This window comes from Coloeus monedula, assembly GCF_965178545.1.
Source record: "Coloeus monedula genome assembly, chromosome: 1".
In the NCBI taxonomy this organism is placed as follows: domain Eukaryota; kingdom Metazoa; phylum Chordata; class Aves; order Passeriformes; family Corvidae; genus Coloeus; species Coloeus monedula.
The window spans coordinates 65451152-65457301 of record NC_138781.1 but is presented as its reverse complement, the minus strand read 5'-3'; positions in this window follow the sequence as shown (position 1 = coordinate 65457301).

Below are 6150 nucleotides of genomic sequence, written 5' to 3'. Positions count from 1 at the left end.
CCCTAGTTAGAATTATGCCATGACAATAACATATATATTACCCTTAATTTACACCAAGACAGGATTCATAATCCATTTGATAAAAAGGCTATACCAGTTATGGCATGGCTTGATATCAAGGTGATGTGCACAGTATAAATAATTGCATAGGAAATTTTTTTCCCTCACAGCAGTGATGTAGCTTTTTTTTTTCCTGAGTTATGACATGCACAAGGAGGATTGTGTAGCAGTCCAAAAAGATCTTGTGAAGCAATCCTACTATCTAACACTGTATTAAAAGCTTCAACACTTGTTTTGGTATTAGTTTCTTTGTCTTATATTCATCTAAACATTACTTTCATTTATATGGAATCTCAAGTGAAAATAAAAATAAATGGGTATCCTAACCTTCTTGAAAACCATTTCTGATGCTTTTGCTTTACATTTTTCATGGTGCCATACATCAAAAGCTTGTCTCTCAATAAACTCAGTCTGTGCATTGCACTTTCTTCCATCTCATAGCCCTTGAGAGACTATGAGAGTATTTTCTAACACCATGAAGTATTTTCTAGTACGAGATGATAAAGAACAGAATCCTTTATATTTTCTCACTTTGATGCGACAGGGACACAGAGAACAAATTCCTTGCAAATAACACAAAAAACACTTTAAAGAAATGCTGAGCTGCTTATTACATTAGCATTGACATGAGGACCCATGGTCTCTATTGCATGGGCCTCATGAAGATACCATGCAAATCCAATCAATTCAAGTATCTTTTGTCATATTAAGTTACAGTACATGTGCTGTAGATCCAGGATGTTGAAACATCCAAAAGACTCTGAGGCTTTAGTTAGGCTTGGATAATCATCAAAAGCTTGGAAAGTTTTTTGCTCTATATGAACTATTTTTGTCCATGAAATCAGGCTGGAAATCTCCCAAGACTGGGTCCTGGGGAAGATTATTGTTATTTCAATCATCTGGCTAAAGAAAGAGCCTATTGTCATGTGTGATTATTGGCCTAATCCTGCAAACCATGCACAATGTTTTCAAACATGAAGTCAGTAAAGGTAAGCACAATAATATCTATATATATTTCAGGAGCTATTTCTACCTTAGCAAAGGAGTGAAAACAGTGGCAGAGAGACAAGTTAATGTTATGTACCACACTTTCCTCTTCTTTGAATTATAAATAAACAGAGCAGGACCTTGTTGGGAAGGGCTCCTTTTTTCTTCTGTCTTAATGTACAGTAACAGTGACTTGGTTGATGAGTGTTGGTCTAGTAATTCTGATAATACCGTTAAATATATATTATTCTTATTTGACACTGAAAGCTGAAGGGCGGTAGTCATCTTGACAGAGAAAAATACTCCATTAGCGAATGGGAATATTTTTAGAGTTAGTAATTTAGTGCACGAATCAATTCCTATTCACTGAGTGCACATGCGTGTTATCTATTCAATATTTGCAAAATCCTTTGCAACATGTGGTATATGGTACAAATGGTATGAGCTTTATGGCTTCTTTGATATGCTGGAGTGAGTGCTCTTAGCATTTCTGATGACTCACACTGTCACTTGTGAATTAATAAGTGATCTGAACTCTTCAGTGTAATGAACCCTATCATTTATTAAAAAGGGAAAACTGTTCCCCTAATTAGTGTGGTGATGTTTGATAAGAAAATTCTGTTTTTGAAGGACTACTATTATTAAATATTGTCGGTAAATACTGTTCATTTTTATGTTTGGCAAAGCACTTTCTGGTAGTTGACTTGATGAAATTTAGCAAAGCATTTGTTGTAAAAGTGTTCTTTAACAAATTTTGTCTACTGTCTATGTTATCGTTTTTTAAAAAAAGAAAATATTGAGAATATCAAAAATATAGGAATTTGCAGTAAAGGGTTCATCCAAGGCATGTCTTCCCAAACCCAAGAATGTTAGCATGGGATTTAAGTGGGTGATTAAAAGGGCATAAAAAACCATTATTGACAATGTAAGCAACATGGTTTTTTACTTTCCTCAATGCACATTAAAATTGTAAATTGGAAGGTGGGCTCTGTATCCTTCAAAATGGCCTTGCATTTTTTGTATGTTCCAAAAGTCAGATGGGAGAAGTCTCTGAATTCTTACTTTTTTTCACCAAAAATAAGGACAGTTTGTACTGCTTTCACTGTATGGAAAAAAAGATATATTTCAGAGGACATTAGGCACCATTGCTTGTCTGTTTTCATTTACTCCCCACAGTTGAATAGAGGAACGGAAATGAAAAATCACTATGAAAAAACGTAATTAAAAAGAAGTATTTAGTTGTGGGGGGATATATCTAAATACAGCCTTAAAATCCCAATAATAATAGATACTGTTAAAATGCTATCTGGTAGTCATTGAGTTCTTTAGGAAAAAAAGTTGGAAAACCATGGCTGACACTCTTACTGTTTTCTGAGACTGATGTTGACTTTAGCTTCATTCCTTAAGATGGATATGAATATGAAGAACTTCAAAAAGGTATCATTATGTTTTAAAACTGTTGTTTTAAAATGTTTTTTAGCACTTAATATAAATCTGTGTGTAGTCAATCTTAAATTGCAATTGAATTGAACACCAAGCCTCAACATCAGTCTTCAAGATGTAGCAAAGTAATTTGCAGGCACAAGTCATTAAGGGCTTGAGACAGAAATACTCATATATGTTAATAGCTTTACAGATCAGCAAACCCAGTAGTTTCAGTGGGAATGTGTATGCCTGTGGTGTTATTCCCATGCATGGTTGTACTACTAGATTTCTTTAGTGTATGGATATATACATAAGTATGATTACTGAGTTTACATTTCTGACATAATTTTTTGCCGTATACATTTCATTAATAATAAGCAGACTCTATTTAAAATGTAGCCCCCAGAGAATTTCTGTTGTTCAGAAATTAAATTTAGAAGATATGTGTGGTGTCTACACTGTGTATCCCTTTTTATTAGAATTGTGCATTGTCTTTGAAATAATATTGTAAAGGTCAACTCTATTGTACAGATGAATTGCCAAGTTATAGTTAAAACACTGGAGGCTTTTTGTAGGATCTCAAATAAAAAAGAGGAATAGAAAGGATGATAGAAAGATTATCACATTATTAGTTAAGCAGCTGATTCCAAATGATATATACTGTCAATAAAATCTTCCCTTATTGTCTTTAAAATCATCCTCAAAATTATTTCTTTTTGCTCCAGTGGCTACCTATCATCCTGGAGTCTAGAAACAAGTCTTGAATAACAAGTCGATTTCTGTTTTGTGTATCTCTGCTCCTCTGTTGTGTTCAGTGATAAATGCTCTCAGTAATAAGTTGGCTTAAACTTCATACCACTTAGATTCCATGTCACAAGGTGTTTTCTTAAATTTAGTGCCATCTATGGAACCTTGAATATAATTTTAAAAGGGAACAGAACCTACATTTCAGCTAAGGAGCTTATATTTCATCTAAGTGGACCTTTTCTTTCCATTCGTGTCACTATGCAATCTTAAATGAACAGAAGTAAATATATGAACAGATTTTTAAATATGGCCAATTTGGACATTGAATAAATAATTAGAAAACTAGCCATTTTGTGAAGTAGCCATAAGTTAATACGCTCGGAAAAAAATACTTATTGTTATCAGCTTCATTTATTTAGAAAGAACATGCTTGTTTTAAATTCAATTTTATATAAAATAAGAGTTTGGCCATGTAATTTCTTGTTGGACAAAAGACAAGAGTTGCTCAGGACTTACAAATATGGACTAATTAACAAAATGTTAGAACCATAGAATCATAAAATTAACCTGGTTTGGAAGGGACCTTGAAGATCATCTTTCGATAAAGAGCTGATTCCCTTGTGGTCAGGGACACTTTTTGCTAGATCAGGCTCCTCACAGCCCAGCCTGGCCTTGAACACCACCAGGGATGGGGCATTTGCAGCATCTCTGGGCAACATGTACCAGTGCCTCACCACCCTCCCAGTAAAGACATCCTTCCTAATATCTATCTATCAGTAAGATAAGTATGTATTGTTCCTACTAACAACTCAAAGAAATAGAATTTCCAATTGACCTACATTGTGGCTTGAACATTCAGAGTCTGAAGGGTTTGTCCACGGCAGGGCAGGGAAGGTGTAGCCCTGAATGTGTTCATGGGCTTCTGTGTCTCTCTGTCTCCGTGACAGCTGTGATGACTCAGAATATTAACCAGATCACTTTTTAATACTACTTTAGCTAAGCAGCTGCGAAACAGATAGCTTTTCAGTTGTTTAGATTCCTTTTTTGTCATTCTCTTGTATCTTTCCTTATGAAATTAAAAAACTCATAATTGTGCTAAAATAGGCTGTAATAAAGCCAGTGCATGCAAGTTTTAAACAATTGGTTTAGCACTGTAATTTTTAAGCAGTTAATGAAAGTCATTGTTTTAGATCTAGTCATGTAAGTGTAAAATTATGAATGTCTGCCCTATTAATCAAGTTGCTTTTGAATTCTAAAGAGATTCTGAGGTAGGAGTTTGCTCAGTGAGACATAATCGTTTTTCCAGCTCAATACAGACCAGTCCCATTATTCATGTTTTCTTTTCAATAAGAACTCACACTGTAATTCTAAGCACTTATGATAATTACAAAGGACATTTTTTCTTTTTCTTTTTTTCCTTTCCTTTAAAATGCTTCTTTTTCCTCCATTGGCATTATAACAAAAAGTAGAATATTATAACCATTTTAAATTCTAGTTGGGACACTTGCATTTTGCTTGGCAAATTTTATCCATTTTCTTGCTTGACTGTGCTGTACAGCTGTGTTGTTAAACTGCTGTTGCATATGCCCCAGGTTTTGTGCTATTTCAGAGCTTATGAAATATGTCAGTTGTGACTGTCCTACAAGGAATTTGCTTACTGTAAAGATGATTTTTTATAGATTAAAATTTGGCTTAGTGTATACTTATCCAGATAAAGCCTGAGGCAATCAATAATTGAAAACATGAAGAGATTAAAAGGCCATTATATATATACACAATTAGAAATGCAAGTATCATTGCGTTCTTATAGAGATGGAGACCTTTCTGGCAGTTGGTATTATCTAATCTCTTACATAAATACCTATGATGGCTGTGCTTATTCTGTTACGGTAATGAAAGTCTTAAGCCCTCAAACCCATCTCTGGTGTTTCACTCTTCCTCTGAGCTGGCTCCAACCTGGAGCAATGCAGCATGCTTGTGTAGTGGGAAGCCAGCTCCATGAGGAGCTGATTGGAAATTAAGCTCCTGTTTACTAAAACTGTGTGATGAAGCCAAGGCTGGGTTTATTTATTGCTTACAAGGGCAATATATAGGTACGGTCAACGGCTTTTGTTGCAGTTTGGCTTCTTACTTGCTGTGTGACTGTAAGCCAGATTCTTTCAAAAGTAGTCAGTTGTTTTGGTCTTTCCAAATTTTCAATGTGTAACCATAGTGTTTTGAAATGAGTGCCCTAAAAACCTTGTGACTCAACTCAAAGTAAACATAGACACTTTGGTTTTAGGACAAAAGACACCTCAGCTCAGCTGATGCCCTTTTATGGCTTCAAAGTTCTCCAAGTAACCGCAACCACCACATTGTTTGGGAGGAATGTGAAAAGCAGATGAAGATATGACATGATATGATACGATACGATACGAGATATGATATGATATGATATGATATGATATGATATGATGTGAATGCCCATCATTTCCTTTTGAGACCTACTGAAACCAGTTGGTTCCTTTGCCCTCAAATAGCTACCTCAAATATAATGAACTTTCCATTGGAAATGCCTTTTCTCTAAATAGTCAGTAGAGGCATAGATATATCTGTATCTCTGTCCTTAAAATTCTGGATGTGTCTTCTCTCTCCATGAATTGCATGCGGAATCAATGGCTGTGTTAGCCAGGATGGATTCCTTAACCTTTCTCTCCCTACTCTGACAGTTTTTTGTACAGAGTAAAATAATTGATCTAAGCAGATTGGATTTCAGACCATACTTTCACTTTAGGGTAGTTTAGTGTAATAGGTGATTCATCTGCTTTCTTATGTCCCTCTTTTTTGTTTCCTCTCTTTTTGGAGAGGGTGTAAAGACTGATGCAAGTAAGATATCCTGTTATCAGTAACTGGAAATTGAGATCCCAAAAGAGAAGCTGCTGTTAAAGGTAT